This window comes from Phocoena sinus, chromosome 20 (genome assembly GCF_008692025.1).
Source record: "Phocoena sinus isolate mPhoSin1 chromosome 20, mPhoSin1.pri, whole genome shotgun sequence".
Lineage (NCBI taxonomy): Eukaryota > Metazoa > Chordata > Mammalia > Artiodactyla > Phocoenidae > Phocoena > Phocoena sinus.
In genome coordinates, this window is record NC_045782.1 from 54,029,433 (window position 1) to 54,048,510 (window position 19,078).

Sequence of the window (19,078 nt, forward strand, 5' to 3'; positions counted from 1 at the left end):
CACACGTGGAGAGGTTAAGACCCGACCTCGTGCACCTGGGTTTTGCCCCTGTTCTGACTCTCCTTGCCTTCACTGCCATTGAAGGAACGCTAGCCAGCTCCTGGGGTGTCATTTTTCTTTTTTAAAAGATGGACTCATTTCAGATGTTTCCTTCATTTATCTCCCACACACGGTCATTGGTTCCAGAAGAAGTCCCACTGCTGTGCCAAAAGCAACAATTTCCTCTTTTTCTCTCTCTTCTTATCTTCTCATCCACGTCAAATCCCAGATTCCCAGAGCTGGAAGTGGTCTAAAGCATCACTCTTATCTAGATCTACCTCTGACTAATGCAGGAATCCTGTTTTCCCACATCAGATGAGGGATGGTCCAGGCCTGGGGGAGGTCACCCTTTTTGGCAGACTGGGAGAGAACTGGGAGAGAAGGTTGGATGATACTCAACCCGGTGGGGAAGCAGAATTTTAAAGAGCGGCTCACGAGCTCCCAAGTGTCCACGAATGTCAGTTTCTTCATCGGATGTTGAGCCACGGTGCATCTTATTTCTGGGTCCAGGTGTCTTATGCTGATAAAAAGCACAGAGTCAGAAGACAAGGAGACCTAAGTTTTTGTCTCAGAAAGTTCCCCTTCTTAAGTCCTTCCCTGTACAATGAGGAAGTCAGGCCACACATTCCCCAAAGCCTCTTCTACCTCTGCCGTCCACGATGCCACCATATTGGATAGAACTCATGACTTAAGAGATTTGCTATTTTTTTAAAAATTTTTATTTTATATTGGAGCATAGTTGATTAACGATGTTGTCTTAGTTAATTCGGTTGTACATGTATCTGTTCTTCAACGTGATTCACTTATACATATACACGTATCTATTCTTTTTCAAATTCTTTTCCCATTTAGGTTATTACGGAATATTGGGCAGAGTTCCCTGTGCTATACAGTAGGTAAGATTTGCTTTTTTTTTTTTCCTCTCTGGCTCTAGTCCTGCCTTAACTTCAGCTTGCTCCAAGATCATGTATAAATCACTCAAGCCTTTTCTCCGGCTCTCAGTGTTCTCATCAATAAAATGGGAGAGGGGAGGGTGGAGTGGGTGGCCTTGACAATTCTCCAAAGTCCCTCCCATGTGTCAAGTTCTAAGCCTCGCCTGACGCAGCTGACGTCTGACAAGTAGCTCTCTCAGCCTTTGCCTTTGGCTGCACAGGCCAAAAACGGGGCTGTCCTGGGAAGTCCATGACCAAAGACTACTTCATGGCTGCTTGCCCTTGTTGTCAGCTATACGGAACAAGAGTTTGTCGAGGGAGAAGGCAAACAGACACACAGACTGATGACAGGAGAGCGGAAGGGAGGCTGCTGTTTACCTGGGGTGACTGGGAGGGGGAAAAAATCCCACCTGCCGTTTTGACCAATAAATAAAAACTGGGAGCTCTGCGTGGCTAAAACTGTAGGGGATTTATTAGTTTGCTTAGTGAAAGGCAAATATTAAGTCTTAAGTTGACCTGTCCTGGGACCTCCCTTTTGGCTTTTGTATGCTGTCCAGCGCTGATCACCGTGTACTCCAGGTTATCAGGTTCTGTCGAAGGGTTGTTTTTTTTTTAATTGTTTTCCGTCTTCTTTCTCCTTTCCTTCCTCCTTTGCCTGCCCCCCACTCCCACCTTCTAGGTAAGGGTAGCTCAGGCCTGGGTTTTGGAGAGGCGGGGGGAGCACGATGTGGAAGGCTTCTTGTCCTGGGTGTGAAGCTGCCTGTGTTCAGGACTCCGGCTGCCCTGGGGGTTACCCATGACCACAGTGCGGTGGGCGGTGGCTCAGGGCTGCAAGCCCACCAGGTGGTCCTTGGGCGTCTCCTCCATCCTTGAGCTCTTCAAAAGTTAGCCATGGGCTTCCCTGGTGGCTCAGTGGTTGGGAGTCCGCCTGCCGATGCAGGGGACGCGGATTCGTGTCCCGGTCCGGGAGGATCCCACGTGCCGCGGAGCGTCTGGGCCCGTGAGCCATGGCCGCTGAGCCTGCGCGTCCGGAGCCTGTGCTCCGCAACGGGAGAGGCCACGACAGTGAGAGGCCCGCGTACCGCAAAAAAAAAAAAAAAAAAAAAAAAAAAAAGTTAGGGCTTCCCTGGTGGCGCAGTGGTTGGGGGTCCGCCTGCCGGTGCGGGGGGGCGCGGGTTCGTGCCCCGGTCCGGGAGGATCCCACGTGCCGCGGAGCGGCTGGGCCCGTGAGCCGTGGCCGCTGGGCCTGCGCGTCCGGAGCCTGTGCTCCGCGGCGGGAGAGGCCGCAGCATTGAGAGGCCCGCGTAACGCAAAAAAAAAAAAAAAAAAAAAAGTTAGCCGTGAGCTCTTCCAAAAGTTAGGTCTTGCCCCTCATTAAACTGAAATGAGCATCATCACAGCCGTTGGAAAAAAGGCACAGCTCTCCCGTTTCTAAGTGGTTTCACAGTGGCTGATGGTCTCAGCCTGATGTGCTGAAAGGTGAACTGATTAGGCTTGTCGCTCCCCACGTGAGACAGCCTGGGGCCTGGGGCCTGGGGCCCTCTGCTGCAGGGCTGGCACCTGGACAGACGACTCCTGAGCAACAAGATACAAAGAAACTATAAGGGACTAAAATAACCGCGTACATGCACAGTCGGGGCAGGTTCTGGACAACAAGATACAAAGAGACCAAAAACCCAGCTGCCTGTTTCTGAAGAGCGAAAAACAGGGTGTCGGGAGCAAAAGCAGGGCACTACGCATGCCCCCCCCGCACACAGCACCTCCAGAGGGGTGGGCAGACCACCTAAGCCACCACTCCGGCCCGACCCCTGGACACGCCCCTACCCTCACCCCATATAAGGACCAAGTTCACCCTCTACCTCAGGGAACAATCAAGGGGACCTGCTACTTGTTTTTGCTCCCCACTGCTGCAGCAGGGGCCCCAATAAAGCCTTGCCTGAATTTCTTGTCTGGCCTCTGATCAATTTCTATCGATTGGGGAAGGCCAAGAACCCTGGTCGGGACCACATGGAGTGAGATAGCCAGACCTCCAGGGGCTAGACAGCCACCCAGTCTATCCAGTTTCCACGTATGAACTGCAGTGAAACTAAACTAGATGGCACATTCTTTACCCTTTGCCGTAAACATCTTTAGTCTGTTCTAAAGCGCTGCAGTTCCAGGGTACTCGGGTCTGCTGGGTGGTGTTCGCTAATACCCGCCCACTGTGGGGTACAGCCCACCGAGGTGCGTTGCTCCATGTCAGACCCCGATGCCCTTTTCCAGGCCACCCTGGTCACCGTCCGTGGAGAAGGCATCTTACCAGCCCACCCGGATATGACGGGCGGTTCCCCACCACTGCTCATGCAGTCAAGAGATGGGAATGTTCTGGAATTGCTTAATTGAGAAAGTCCCTTTCACACTCCAGTGGTGATTTTGATCGAACTCAGCATGACTGTTAATCCTCTGGCACCCTTCCTGGGTGAGTCTATGCTTTAAAAGATCTGTGTTGGGCCACCAGGCTACTGAAATGCTGTTAATCCTTCAAGGCTCACTTCAAATGCTCCCTGCTCTAGGACGCCTTCTTGGGTTTCTTCTTCCTCTCAACCAGTCGTGACCTCTCCCTCTGTCACATATTCTCTTAAGGCATCTGGCACTGGCTAGGTGCCCCAAACACTGTTCCCTCCTTCCTCACCAGAACACCTTTTGTATGTCATTTTACTATGCTTATACCGAACTTGTTTTAAACTTGTTTCTCCCAACATTCCTCTGTCTGTCTGTCTGTCTGTCTCTCTGTCATAAAAGCAGGAACAGGGTCACTCCGTACACTTTGAAATTTATCCCTAAAATGCCCAATAATGTTCAGCATCACATGGCAGGCACTGTGATTGACATTTCATCCTCAGAAATTAGAGATGTACAGGGATCCATGGCTCTGCTCAAGTTATGAGAGCTGGGATTCATGCCAAGGTCATTGGACGCCTGAAGTTCAGAGCTCCTAAGTTGTATCTTAGTGGCTTTTACCTGGTAGATGTACAAGGAAGATGTTGAGTTGACTTTCTCTATTAGTGAGCTGTTACTGTGTATACCACTAAGGTTGCCTGTGTTTTGTCTGCCTATTAATAAAGTGTTTTCTGAACAGCAGAGAAAATGTGTCTGTTCCTTGATTGGTTGCTTTCCCTGAAGACTCTCTTCTTGAAATAGAATATGTCTGGTTTTTGCCGGTTATCTGAGAGTTAGGGTGATTTTTAAGGTAGGAAAGAGAAATTTAAAATCAAAAGTTTAGGTCAGAATTTCTAAAGAATTTCACACTGTCTAATAGGGAGAAATCCAGAAGAAAAACACAACACATATGAGAGGTCTTTTGCCTTCGGGCTCTTACAGTCTGCTCAGACAAGAATGGCACACATAAAATCGTCAATCGCATTTGCCAAATAAACTCACGGTGAGCATTACTGGAGAATCTGGGTGGATAATGCTGCCTGCTCTTCACCCTTGTCATGAACGTTTTCCAGCAAGTCGCAACAGAGAAGTTGGAGTATGATGAGCAGGTCCCCTGCTAATGGGGAGGGACCTCCTGGGTTCCAGGGCTTACCACTGGGGGACAGAAGCCAAGGTGGAAGAGGCACCATTTGAGAGCAAGTGGACCCAGGGAGAGAAGAGTCTGTTCCCATTTGCTATCTGATTAACCAACCCTTCTGTGGGGGGGGGCGGGGAGAGCAGAAAGGTAGGCAGAAGTTTCACCTTTTGGGGGAAGAGAAGAACTCAAAGACCACCCCGTCTTCTTTGTCCAAATGAGCAAAATTAGAATTTGGACAAAGTGGGTGTCATCTGTGGGCTCTGGTCGCCAAGACCAATTTCAGACATTCAAGAGATGTCTTGGCCAAGACACTTGGCCAAGAAAAATCAGGCAGTTCAGGAAAGAATACAGCCCAACGTCTTACAGCGCTTTACGGTTTAAAAGCTCCTGCCAAAGCTTCTGACTGGAATCACAGCAACTTTGTGAGATGGTATTAAGACCTCTTTGTTATAGGTGAGGAAAGTAAGGTGAGGGAGGTTCAGTGACTTGCCCTAGAGCACACCCCATAAGGCCCCTGCCCTAAGGGCAGTGTTACAGTTTCTCTGTGCAAGCTGTATTAGTCACTGTAGGCTGCTGTGTAAACAAAATAGCCCCAAATCTCTGTTGCTTTACCTAATGCCTCTTTCTCATTCATTTTCCAGGGGGATTGTGAGTTGGCTGTGGTGGAAACAGGCTGCTCTTTTTCACGCAGATATTCAGAGACTCGGGTTCCTGTCTTAGGACATCACCAGACCTCTAGCAGTGACAACCTCCAGGGAGTAACCTAACCTCATCTTTTAAACTGCTTCGTAAGGTGGTTGCAAGGTTGAGATGAGTTACTGCAGGTGTGGCACTTAGAAGGGTGCCAGGGACGCGGCACTCGATAAATGTGGGCTCTTAGCTCTACGCTCTGAACGTGGAACGGTATGGACTCATCTGCCATGACTCTGGGCTCACGTGATCTCTGCACCTGGGTAGTAGGAGACTTCACATGTGAACTCCGCCACTACATCTACGTTTCCCCAGTGTGAACAAGGCATCACTGAATCTCTCCAGCTGTGGGGAGCCCTTGTGGTTGTTTGCTTTGGTTTGGGGGCTAGAGCTGGGTTGCCAGCCAAGAGTATATATGATGATGCCTGGATACTAGCCCTCGGAACAGTGATTCTCCTTCTTGGGGACCCTCAGCACCACATCAGCTTCATCTGACTCTAATACCAGTCAGGTGTTTTCTCCCCAAGTCCAGGTTCTCTCCAGAACTTTTCAGTTGCCTCGACTGACTGAGAAAGCCCTACAGAATACTCAATCAGACGTACACATTGGGTTCTTGAAGCCCTTCCCGTTGCCTCCTCTACCCGGGCAGAGAAAGGAGCTGATCTCACAAGCCAGGCAGCCTTCTCCCCATTTCCACACCTAGATTTCAAATCACACCCTTCTTCTCCACTGCAGACCAACAAGCTCCTCTCTCAGCCCCCCGGCCGGGTGTGGGTTCTTGTAGCTGTGAGGCCTCAGTCGCTCGGGATTCTGGCACCAGCTCGTCTGTTCTGTCTTCAGCTCTCCTGGCACCGCCGGAGAATGGAAAAGCTGGTCTGTTTACAGGACGTAGGGCCAGAACAGCATTAAAAACTAAGGAACAAATAAAATGTGGTAAACAAATTTCCTTTCCAGTAAGGAGTGTTCCTAGCCCGGTCCTTCAACAGGAACCATTTTCCTCGTGTGTTTGGATAAACGTTCATTCTGGGCAATTTCCATTCCCAGGAGGGGCTGCCGATTTCCGTTCGCTATTTATTTTGACTTTGACCGTTTCTCCCCCTTCTGAGCACCACACACCTAATAGTAAAGAAACTCTGCTCCCTCTCGGGGCACTGGGAGCAACCCCCCAAGCCTGCCTTCTCTCGTCTCTTCCATCACCCCTTCACTTCCAGACAAGGCAAGGACATGGCGGGCATCTTGCCCTGGCTGGAAGCTGTTCTCCGGGGAGAAGGAAGGAGGGAAGGAGGTGAAGCAGAGGAGAGAAATGGTTTCAAATAAAAGCTGGAACAGATACAAAGGTTTATGTGTGGGTGACCGTCTCTCTGAGAAAGCTCTTCAGCATGAATCCCCCTTGTGAGTTTTCGTGGGAGCAGAAAGCCGTTGGCCTCAGGTTTCCTGACCCCAGCAGGTAGCTTATTGTAAAGCAGTTCATCCAGAGGGGAAAAAATACCTTGTTTCAGCATTTTAATTTTCTTTCCAGGGCTCTGAACCAGACTTGTAAGAAAGGAGATAGAGAGGATTAACTTATTCTTTCCTAGCTCTGAAATAGATGTAACTGGCGGGAAAAAAAAGAACCAAGCAGCTTGGAACAATGATTATTCTTGTTTACTTGTTTAGAAATGCATTGTTATGAAGGGCCCCTATTTGCATATTTTAATCCCCCCCCCCCCTCCGTGTTCCCCCCTGCCCTGTTTTCCTTCTGTGCTGGGACAGAGGAAAGGAAGGCACAGGCTAAGCGGACAGTGGTCAGTGCGGGTAATACATTCTGCGTAAGTTCACTTCACTTTCCAAATTCCTTGCCTTTGCCTGGTTGGATGAATTGGTGTTCTTGGCGGTGCTGAATTCAGAGAGGCCCTGAGAAGCGGAGTGGCGCTGACTCACGGACAAGACACGGGCTGGCTCTGGCTTTGGAGTCCTTAAGGCTGGACTCAGGGCGGCACCAGGAAGGGGGGGGGAGGGTGCGCTCTGCCACCCCCCACAGCTTCCCCGTGAGCCCCAGCCTGCAAATGGCCTTCCCAGCTGCCACTCCCAAACCTTCTCCCAGAGACATCCCAGAGCTGTCACAGGGTCACTTGTCCTGGGCTTTACCTGGGTCACGAGTTGGTGACATGGTGAAGGGCGAAGTGAGACCCTTGGCCCCTTGGAGGATGTTGGAGACACTTTCCTCTTTGGAGGACGTGGGCTTTCTCACGGCCCTGCCTTCTGAGGGCTGAAGGGTTCTTATTCCAGGGGGTGTGAGACCCTCATTAATAAAACCTGGCTGGCATGGGAATAATCCTGTTGGTGTGTGTTAACGAGTGACACGCGCTGAGCCTCGATCCCAAAACGTGCTGCAGGCTCTGTGCCTGGTGGGGATGAGCCTTGGGTAGAACTTTCCCAGAGCACAGGAGGAGATATGTCTGAAGGTCCACCCCCAGCCTGGTGCCCAGGCCCTTTTGAGAGCAATGGGAGTTTCTAAGTCAATAAAAATTAGCGTTCAACAATCTGATGCGATGAGAGACTGCGGTCCCTGTTCGTGGACCTCGGTTTGGGGAATGCTGAGGGTCAGGCGGGTCAATTAAGCCACCCAGCCTCCCTCGGCAAGTTGATGGCGAGCATTGATGCATCGGGCCTCTGGTCCCCACCTGGAATAGAGCTCCCTGGATGCCTAGAGGGTAGTACCTGCAGGGAGAGGAGGCCAGAGAAGGTATCTGGAAAGCCTAGGAGGGAGGGAGGATCCAGTCCAGGCAAAGTGCTGTAGAAGCAAAATCCATTCACGGCAGCTTCATGCCTGCCGTCAGGGTTGGGCGCTCCAGGGTCAAGAATGCTTTGAATAAGAGGCACTGGGGGTGGACCAGCCCTCCACCGGGGACGCTGGGCTCTCCAGGATGGGGAAGACTTCATCCGGGCTGCATCCCATTCTCGGTTCCGCTCTATTTAGAACACTTTTTTTTTGGTGGAAAGCAGATTGCTGAGGAGGAGAGCGCCCAGCCAGGCGGGGAGGTAGCTTCCAGAATTGGGGCTGGAGGGAGGGAGAGGCAGAGGCGAAGACTCACAGCAGGATGTACCAGCCAATAACCTTCTCACCTCTCTTCATCTCGTCCCCGTCCATCACTTTTCCCCTCCAGCCCAGCAGCCCATCTCTGGGCAGAGCTTGCGGAGGCAAGGTAGCAGCGCCTGGAACTGTTTTCCGTCTTGCAAAGTGACATAGGCAACCGACATTTAAAAATTCCCGAGTCCAACAGAAAGCCCTTTTGCAGCAAATACCCGCTTTGGTGATGTGTGCCGCCCATGGACTCATGACACAGCAGGCCAGGCTGCGTGGGTACAGAATGACCTCGGATGCGATTCTCTTCTGGAAACAGGGGCAGCCTGAACTAAAGGTGGTTCCTGTGGAGGTGCTCGCCAGCAAAGATGGCACAGGAGGTGTTTGACGCTTTGCTTACAGGACTTGGATAACCCTCCCCCTCCCCTACCAAAGGGACAGCTGTGCTGAATACAGGAGACTTGGTGGGCAGAGAGAAAGTTGTGGGTGGCCAAGGGATTTCTGTGTCTTTAAAATCCCTCTCCCATCCCTTGCCCTCGCATCAGTCTCTGTCTTGCAAGAGAAACTTGGTGTCTGAGAAGTGACTCCCATGGGCCCCCCTGCAGCTCCCTTTGGAGCTGAGTGACACAGCTGGCTCTGCCCAGTGGACTCCAGTTGGCATCCCTGATGTCCTTTCTCTGCAGAATTCTTCTGTGAAATGGGCCAGAGTCGCTCACCTTCCCGGCCAAGGCAACTTTGAGACCAATGGCAACAGTTTTTCGAGAACTTTGGAAGCAGTAGAGTTGTGTACCCACTTGCTAACAGGCTAAATCTTAGGGCCTCCCTAACCCACAGGATTCTGGGCGTGTGGATCTGGAGGCCAGGGGGTGGCTTCCTGCTGGCGCACAGCATTAATGACCAGCGAATGCTCAAATGCGTGAGACGCTACATCCCTTTCCTGCTGGCCAGCTGCCTGGTCCTTCTGAGGCCTTCCAGGAGCCTGTAGGTGACTTTCAAACTCAGCTGTGCTCCTGATTTGAAGCCACTGGTTCTCAACCGAGGGTGGTTTTGTCCCCCTACCCAGCACCCCAGGGGCCATTTGCAGAGTCTGGAGATATTTTCGGTTGAGGGGAGGGTACTATAAGCATCTAGTGGTAGAGAGCCGGGATGCTGCTACACATCCTACAATGCACAGGACAGGCCCCCACTACAAAGGGTTATCTAGCCCCAGATGTCTACAGCGTCAGGATTGAGAAACTGTGCTTTTTTTCAACCTCTGCTCCAGGTTGAGACAAGCGTGAACCCTCATCACCCCACCCCGCCGCCCTCTCCCCGTTGCTTTATTTATCAAAGGGGGGAAAAATCTGTTATTTTTTCCAAGTGCATTTCCCCCTGTATCTTATCAAGAACCACCAAGTTCAGCACACCCTTGATTAGTCACTTCCATTAACAGTGTTTATTTTGGGGTTTGTGTTTATTTTTGAAACGTGGTCACCCTCGTCCCCCCTCTCTTCCTTACGCACTAGTGGTGTGCGGCCAGCTTTCTAGCACGGTCTCGTCCACATTTTCCTCCATCCATAAACCCACTGGGCCAGCTTCTGAGGAGGGAGGGCCAGCCTCTCCTCCCTCCACTGGGGGTTGGGGGAAGGCTGCCACTCCTGGAGTTTCTCTTAAAGTGGCAATGGGGCAATTGTCGTCTTCCCTCTGATTTCTCAGATACGCTTGAAAATCCTTTTCATTAGTGACTCTGTGGACCAACCGACCCGTGACAGAGCTGAGCCTTTACTCCCAGCCGCCCGCGTTCCGTGAAACCGAGGACGCCCGGTGGTTTTCTCCATTGAGTCAGAGGCAAGGAGATTTTTGACTTGTGGGTCTCTCCCGCTTCTCTCCACCCATCCCCTCCTCACTGCAGGCGAGTCTCTGGGTTATATTTAAGTGTTTCTGAGTCATCGAGAGCCGATTCCTTCTCCTCTCGGCCACCCACCCTCCACCCTCCCAAATGGCAGTGGGAATTCAGGGTTTATGGCTGAGTTACCCCGAAGCTCAGAGGGGATCTCTGCACAGCTTTGGGGGGGGGGGGGTCTTCCTCTTTGATCACCCGCTGCCCACCATCCCTGCCGCTCCTCCCGGAGTTCCAGCAGCCACCACCTCCCCAGGAGGCATGTACAGAGCCCCTCAGCCCATGAAGTCCCTCCCCAATTTGGGGGGTGGGTCTCATTGCTAGTCTTGGACATAAGCACCCACGCACCCAATGGTTGCAGCGAAACCCCCGCCCAAGGCTGCTCTGAGGCCGCCAAGCTGCACAGAAGGCCCAGGTACCCTCCCCCTCCCCCCCTACTCCTTCCTGGGACATTTATTTGAATCCCACCGGGGAACTGGTTACTATGGAATGTTTATTTGTTTAAACATGGGTGGTTCCTACAGAGGAGGGTGTCAGGTTTCAGGGGTGGAGGAACAGTTGCAAACAGAGAGTGGGTGGTCTGGACATGAAGCAGGCTGGGGTGGGGGTCAGAGAACCCAGGCCTTTTTAGGTTTGTAGGTGAAAATGCTGAGTGACTATTGCCTCATTCTTGGCCCTTTTATCTTGTTATGTAAGACAGAGCGACTTGGTGTGGTTGGGTGGTGTTCAGACTCTGGGACAGCCTTTTGGTAGATGGTTGGAAAGAGTATTTGGAAATCACTGGGCAATGACTGGGCAATCACTCTGATTAATTTATCCAGAGGGCTTTGATGACTGTCTGTCTGAGTGCCTGGGGAGGATCGGAAGGGTGCAGGCTGGTTCTAACTGCAGCCCCACCTCTAAGATTCTGAAGGATTCTTAAGGGCTAGTGCACTATTGGAATAGCAGAGCCTCTTTCCTAAAACGGCTTGAGTTGTTGACTAGAATGAATAGTCCTGCCTTGTGTCCCGGGGCCAGCCTCCTTTCCAGGTTAAACTAGCAGAAACATATCTCTGATAAGTTTTGGGGTTCACATCAGCCCTGAATGACAGAGTTTGGAGTTTTGTATTCGGCAGGTAACGGTCCAAGTAAACCCAAGATGGAGGGAAAAACCAGAGGTATAGTTGAGATCACTGCTTTCTGGTCCATGGTTTTCCAAAACCTGGAAGGAGCAGCGATAGAGCGTGTTGTCCTTAAGCCTCCTCCACAGCTTCTCAGCTACAGAATTGGAAAGTGCAGAGGAAGGCTATTAGTTTCCCCAGATGCACTGCTGAAAAGATCCAGTGTTTTGCCAGGAGATGCTTTTTGGAGGGAAAGCACCAGGGGAGGTTCTGGAGCACGCAGTGACTAACAGAGTTAAATACAAGAGATCCGGTAGAGATAATAGTGAGTGACTGTCTTCTAACGTGCTACCAAGGGAAAAAGGAGATGGGATTCATGGAGCAATGTGGAAGTAGGTCAAACATCAGAAATCGTCTCATAATACTGAAAGTGATAGCACCGAGAGAGGCTGAAGTATCCCTTTTTTAAAATTAGGAGGGAGAGGAATGCTTTTTACCAAGTCTTAAGTACTGTTCTTTCTGGACAGAGAAAAAGACTGTCCCTAGATGAATAGCTTCATCAAGGAAACCTTGTTAAAAATTAGCGATGTCACGTACATGCTGAAATATTTAGGGCTGAAGGGGCCTGCTATCTGCGTTTTACCTTGACATATGTTTAAAGAGTAAGATGGGTCGATGGATGGATAAATGCATAGATGTGTGATGAAACACAGTGACATCTTGACGTCACAGAGTCTAGGTGGGTATGCAGGTATAACGTTTCTATGTGTTTGGACGTTTTCAAATAAAATATTGGAGGAAAGTACCAAGCCCTGGGCCACCCATGGTAATTCAGATTCAGTGAGTTGGTGATGAGGTCTAGGAATGTTCTGAGCTTTGCAAGGGATTCTGATAATGAGTCACGCCTGTTGGGGCCCATGTGGAATAGATTGGTTTTCCTCAAACTTGGATACGCATAGGAAACCCCTGGAGATTCTGTCAAATGCAGGGTCTGATCCAGCAGGTCTGGAGTGGGGCCTGAGTCTACATTTCTCACAAGCTCCCAGGTGATGCTGAGGCTGCCCGTGCCTGGACCATACCCTGGGCAAGAAGGAAGAGAGAACTCTTCCGCGTTCTCTGCATCCGAGAAGTCCAGTGGGTCTCAGCTTGGGTTTCACATTGGAATCGTCTGGGTAGCTTCAAAATAAACTGGATGGCTGGGAGTGCGGGGGGGGGGGGGGGGGGGGGGGGTCTCACCCCCAGAGATTCTGGTTAATTGGCCCGGGCTGCAGCGTGGGCAATGAGATTGAAAACCCCTCAGATGATTCAAAGGTGCAAGCGCTGATTTCACGTCAGGAAGGGAATCCATGGAATATTAAATTTCAGGAAATGAACTTTTGCACAGAAAGACACTGCGGACCCTCATCACCCACGTGTGCAGAGGCTTTTCCAGCCACGAAAGACTCAAAGCCACCCACCTCCTTTCCCTCACGATGAGAATGACTGACAGCCAGCATTGATTGAGTGTCAGGCGATTTTTGTTAGTCCGTTTCATCGTCACAGTGCCCCATGAGGCAGGCGTTAGTATCCTGTCTCAAAGATGGGGAAATTGAGCTTGATTGAGTTCAGTGACTGGCCCAAGGTAACACAGCTAATAAATAAGACTTGGGCGGAGGTATGAACTAGGTCCGCCTGACTTCAAAGGCCGTGCTCTTTAACTATCATATTACTCTGTTGTCCGCATGATCTTTGCCAAGAAATTAGAAAACTGTAGCCCGTGGGCAGGTCAAGTCTGGCCAGCTGCCTGTTTTTATAAATAAAGTTTTATTGGAACACAGCCCCGCCTCTTCATCTGTGTATTGTCTGCATCTGCTTTCGTGCTATAATGGCAGAGTTGAGTATTTGCAGCAGAGACCCTGGGGCCTGCAAAGCCGAAAATATTTATCTCTGGCCCCTGACAGAAAAGAGTTGGGTGACCCTCGATGGATTGGTGAGACAGCTAGCACAGAGCCGGGGAGCAATCCTCGGCTGTGCTCCGAGCAGAAGGAATAACCCATGGAGAAAGAACTTGAACTCACGGTCCCTGTAGCTCTGGTTCCTGCTGACATTTTACTTCGATCTCGTGGCCTGCGTTTTACTCCAAAAGGGTTACAACTTGCTTCCTTGGAACAGATTTTATTTTCATGCCAAAAGTTTTCATCTGTTTTAAGAGCAAGGGGTCTTGCTCCCGAAGCCAGGGCTGTTACAGGGCTCCCTGCAGAGTGGGGCAAGGGAGACCAGCTGCCTGCCGCCTTCTGTGGCACCATGGTGGGAGGCTTGCGTGGAAAAGCCTGGAGCCCTGTGGCTCCTCGGAGGCAGCAAGAGGCTTCCGTCCCTTCCCACCAGCCATCCACCGAGAAACCCTGTGGAGAGGTCAGGAGGGAAGAGAGAGGGAGGAAATGCCAATCAATCCATCAAAGCCCCACCCTCCTGCGCTTCCAGCCGGTGAGCCGGGCCTGAGCATCCTTGGTGGGGGGGGGCATGGAGGGGAAGTGCATTTGGTAATGATTCTAGATTTCCTGTTTGGTTTCTGGGGTGGGGGTCGGGGGAGCTGGGCTATGCTAGCTCCTAGTCTACGTGGACTCTTGCACGTTGCGTTCTTTCTTTTCTACCGGTTGTTGTTTCTTTGTTTTTTCTCTTTACTACTTTTCTTCCTCTGAGGCTTGTTTGCACTTTTTCGTTGTTAATTGGTGTGAGGAGGGCCTCCTTCGGGAAAATTGGTGGAAAAGGAGAGGTGAGGGGCAAGGAGAGGCCAGGATACCCTGCCCGGATTCCTGGGGCGTTGGCCTGGGTACCATAGAGATTTTGTCCCCCCTGGACAGACATAGTAGGAGAGCTGTAAAGAATCTGTTTAGGTAGACAAACATTATGTAGTGCTTACTGTGTGCATGGGATACAAAGGCACACAAAAAAGGCCCGTCTTCTCCTGTAAGAGGTCAAAGATGAGAGAGAGAGAGTTCAAGGCAGCTTGATAAACTCAATGGAAGAAGTAGGTAGGATGGAGATGGGGTGTATGGGGAGGGGCTCAGGAATCCTTTAGCTCAGTTTTCTCTTCCAAACAAGACTGAGCCTTAGTCTCGGAGATGTGGGGGGCACCTCTCACCAGATGACAGTCAGAGCTAATAAGCCCAGACATCACTGTGAAGTCCCTGGCACAACTGCCCGGTGTTACCGGGCAGGTGGACCGTTTGCTGCTCCCTTGGATACAAGCCTTAGGCCGGGAGCTCTGGGGCTGGAATCCTGGGGCTGCTTTGGCCTCGGGGAGGCTGAGGCTCCGGGGAGCACAGAGGTGATCTGCCTTCTTTTCATTAAATAAGGACTTTGATCCCTCCAACGAGCAGAAAAGAGAGTTCTCCCTTTTCAGCACCTTCTAATATCCTCCCCGCTGGCTGTGCTGGCCCCGCTGTCACCTCACCTTGAAGGAGAAAGGATGTGTTTCCAGCTGGGCCCTTTCTCTTCCTGGTTTGAACTGGGAGTGAGGAAACAGATTGTAGCCACAGGGCTCCGGCTGCACCTGAGAGCATCAGGTGGAGGGGAGGGGAGGTGCAGAGACACGGGGTCCTCGGTGCCACCCGCTTTGCCCAGCTGACCTTTGCTGCTGGAGCTCCAGGCTGAGGGTTCGTTGTGGTGGAGCCAGGGATGATGGCCCAGCAGCTATAGGACTGCAACTTGGCCTGCCCTGCGGCACTCCATCCCTTCTTAAAGCCCCTTACAGGGCCAAGCTGCCTGCACCAGTCAGCTGTGCCTCTGGGTTTTCAAGATGGACATGGGCCGGGAGGGGATGGGGACCCCTTTGTCATTCCCGCCCTTTCTCTCCTATCCCCTCTTACGCATTGTTCCGAGAGCTAAGCGGTAAAAAAAAAAAAAAAAAAAGCCTTGGGCAAGATGACATGATATTGGTGCTTTCGATTTGTGTGTGAACTCTCCACCTGGAGTTTCTTTCAGAGTTGCTAAAACCTGGCGGTCTATGAACTCTCTGAACTGAGGTGAGGGTAGGAAAATAAACAGGGTGCTTGTGTGATGAAAAGCTAACGCCAGCTCAGAACTCCCATCCGGGCTGAGCACACCCGGGAGCCTTTTGAAAACCGCCACTCCTGACAGCAGTTCCCCAGACAAATGGCTGGCAGTGGCGGCTGTGTGCTCGGCTGCCCCCCCAGAAAGAGGACAGCAATGCTGGGTGCAAAAGAATCTTCTAGAAATGCTGCGGGGTTCACCCAGAAATGAAAGGATCTCAGTAAGGAAATGGACTGCTCGTCACTTTCTAATCCATCAGCTTAGTTTCTCTGAATTTTCCATCTACAGAGTCCCATTCGTGGTCCCAACCTTGCAGAGAGAAGAATGCTACATTTTATCATTTCACCAGGTAAATATTCTTTTTGACATGTGAATAATTACCTCCCAGTTTATCTCTTTGGAAAATGCACATGCATATATGTACAAATGTATGTATGTGTGTGTGTGTATATATATATATATATATGCATACTTTTGTGTACATACATACAACGTATAAAGAATTTTACAAGGGAGCAAAGGCCCTACGTACAATAGTAGCTGGACCTCCAAGACGTACACCCTGTGCCTGGAAGGGTGACCAACATGTCTCAGTTTGCCGGGGAATGTCCTGATTTTAAAACCGAAAGTTCCGCATCCCCAGAGCCCCCGGGACTGGGGCAAATTGGGAAGGCTGGTTGTGGCAGAGACACGTGAAGTCCACCGTCTCAAATCCTCATGGTGACGCTGTGAATGAGATGGTGTTTTTGCAGGGAAGGAAAGTGAGCTGGAGAGGTTGATGGAGCCGCCCAAGTTCACTCCCTGAGTCTGGGACTGAGGCAAGTCTTGCACTTGGGTCTACCATCGACGCCATGCATTTTATGTAGGAGCACCTTGGATGGTGCAAATACAAACAGGGAGAGCTCTGCGGAAGGTCAGGATGAGGGACAGTGGTTTCTGGGGTTGGAACTAATCAGCCTTCAAAAGGGAGGAAGGGGCCAGGAGAGGAGAGTGTTCCGAGATGGGGTCTCCTGCCCGCGGCTTTGGCAGCTCAAAGGTCTCCAGCCTGGGTGCCTGAGGAGGACCAAGGACTTGCCTGGGGTCAGGTTAACCTTCAGGATGGAAGCCAACATCCCTACGCGTGAAACCCCTCTACCTGGGCTAGTGCTTTTAGCCCTTTCCCTGTGGCCTGAGTCCACTAAGGTGGCAGCAGAGGAAATGAGACCGGAGCAGATGAGGATTTGCTGGCTGCGTGGCCTGTAGAAGCAGACTGGATCCCTCTCCCTCTCACCCCATCACCGCATCCCAGCCCATCCTCTCTGCTCCCCCAGAGGTGTCCAAACAGCTTCTCCGTCCTGCTCAGGGCTGCTGGCCCTCCCCAGGAGACCAACAGCAAGACGGGGAGCTAATTACTGTTTTCTCTTCTGCAGGCCCTGTAGCTGTACCAGACTAGGCTTCCCCTTCTGCAAGGACCCCAATCCTCTGCTGGTACCTGGAGGTGGCCCCGGCACGGATCTCCGTCTCCTACATTAGCATGGGCCCCCTTCCAAGACATCCTCACCCCTTGTTTCTCCGACCTCTCCCAACACACACCTGTGCTTCCCGTTTCAGGTGAGAGAAATGGGTGTCTGGGTCTCCTAATCGCAGGAGTTGCGCTGATAGGAAACCAGGCCAGGTCATTCCACCCACGAGGTCATGAGAGCAGGGGACCTCTTGGGAGTTTCCTGGTTTCAAAAGAAACCAGACTGAGGCCTGGGGTGTAGACTTCCTGGGGCACCGTGGTCCACGGGATAAGCCGTCATTCCAGAGAACGGGAACGCCATCAGGAATCAGCCTCGGGAGAATTTCCTGGGCTGCTGTGTCCCAGTCTGAAGGGAAAAGCATAGATCTGAGCCGTGCAGCTGGGTACGGTTCCCCAGCACCCCCCGTCCCAGCGCCATCTGCCCGCATGCATCTCGTTCCCACTGAAATAATCACAGGGTAGGCCCGGCCTGGCTGCGTCGCCATGGCAACTGCCCTAATTTCTTTTAATCCCAGCGTTCCTTCCTAACGGGACCTCCCCCCTGCCCCCTCTCCCCCCTGCAACGTGTTTTAATTGTAATAACTCCCGGGTTTTCGGGAGGTAATGACCATGTGTGGGGAGCCCGCGCTGGCCTGGCCCCATCCCCAGAGCTGCCCTCCCAGCGTGAGCTCTGGAGGGACCCAGGGCAGGCTTGGGCAGGGTCTGCCACGGGGGTCTGGGGCCTCGGAGCTAATGAACACAAGCCGGGGAGCCTCAGCCCTGCGGGGTTGTGTCCTGAGGACATTTTATGGCACGCCTCCCCTTACCCCACATCTGCACGCTCTGATCACACCTCGAAGGGAATCCACGGACCATTCCTCCGTTCCAGGCCCAGTCAGCCACATTGCGTCAGGGATGTGACCCTGAATGTGTGTTCAAATCACCTGGGGCCTTGTTAGGAGGCAGTTTCCAAGCCTTGGTGATGCCCAAGATCTTGCGTTTCCAGCCACCTCCCCGGGGACGCCCACACCGCCGACACTTTCAGTAGCAAGAGTCCAGAGCACCTCTGGGCAACAGAACCTTCTTCGGGGCTGGAAATGCCCCATACGTACACTGTACCATATATTAACGAGCCATTATCCACAGGAGGCTACGGAGCAGTTGAAACGCGGCTAGTGCAACTGAGGATTGGAATTTTAGATTTTATTAAACGTTCCTTTCTTTAAATTTAAACCACCGCATGGAGGCTAGTGGCTGCCATAGTGGAAACCACAGGAAGTTCCGCTGGTCATTGCAGGTCCAGACCCGGCTTCAGCTGTCTCTGCAAAGGGGCAGCTTCCTGGTCATCCCGCAGCCGGAATCTGCTCCCATCCACCCTGCACTGCGGGGGCCCATCTCCTTCGTTTCGTGCACGCTGTGTTCCTCACCGGTTCCTGTCCTGCTTCAGACGGACTGCTGAGAAGTGAGCAGAAGATCTGATGGCCTGGCTTGGAAATGAGAACCTCAGGTCTGCCCAAAGCCCAAGACATCTGCACACGCCCAGCTTTTCTGGGAAGCCTTCCGAGCAAAACTGAGGGGTCCAGGGTCACTGTGGGCTATCAGACGCTGTCCTATGACTGGTCTCTCAATCCTAATAACAGTAAGAGACAGTTCAGGAGGTGATGCAATAATGCTGCAGAAGCCCTTAGTCTACTTTCCTTCCACCAAAGCCCTCCCGGGCCGAGCTTTCCCGTCCGCACGCTGAAATATTAGATGTTCAGCTGGGAGTCCAACAGAAAAATATTTCTGAAATTGTGCATGTGTGTGTTTCTTTTTTTTCTTCTTCTTCTTCTAATTTAATGTGCCAGACAAGCCTCCCTGTAATTAAAACCAGAAACAAGGACCAGACTTAGACAGAGATTTGAAGGCTGTAAAATTCTAGGACAGGTTTATGTAAAGCAATTAAAAAGGGAGTTAAAAATTGTTTAAAAATTAAACACTTAATTACTTTTTTTTCTCCTCTCATTTCTGCTGAGCTGTTTTGGCCGCGGAGCTCGAAGAAAGATATAAAAAGGAGAAAGTTTTGCCTCGTTGCTGTAAATCATGTTCAGCAAATGCTTCTCTGCGTTTTGCAGCCAAACCCATCTGCTGTCTATTAGCCTAAATCATGCCTTTTCAATTAAACTGGCTTAGGGAAGTCTGGTAGCGAAACACGTGTGTGTGTGTGTGTGTGTGTGTGTGTGTGTGTGTGTGTGTGTGTAGAGGGCCAACATGGTGGTTGTGGAGGATGGGAGAAAGGTGAAGTCTGATTTCAGGCTGCGAGGTGG

The 19,078-nt window shown here is 51.5% G+C and overlaps 1 long non-coding RNA gene across 6 annotated transcripts in view; it reads left to right on the forward strand.

Annotated features, from left to right (window-relative positions):
• LOC116745538 overlaps nt 1-18,761 on the forward strand; it is a 170,086-nt gene extending 151,325 nt beyond the window's left edge. For 4 of the 6 annotated variants that reach the window (XR_004347459.1, XR_004347454.1, XR_004347456.1 and 1 more), the window contains 2 exons: nt 892-935; nt 5,169-10,369. This is a non-coding gene — a long non-coding RNA (uncharacterized LOC116745538). Of the gene's footprint in view, nt 1-891; nt 936-5,168; nt 10,370-15,580; nt 15,642-16,701; nt 16,883-18,069 lie in introns of those variants that run through there. The other 2 variants (XR_004347455.1, XR_004347458.1) reach the window with 1 other exon arrangement.
• The last annotated feature ends 317 nt before the right edge of the window (nt 18,762-19,078 follow it).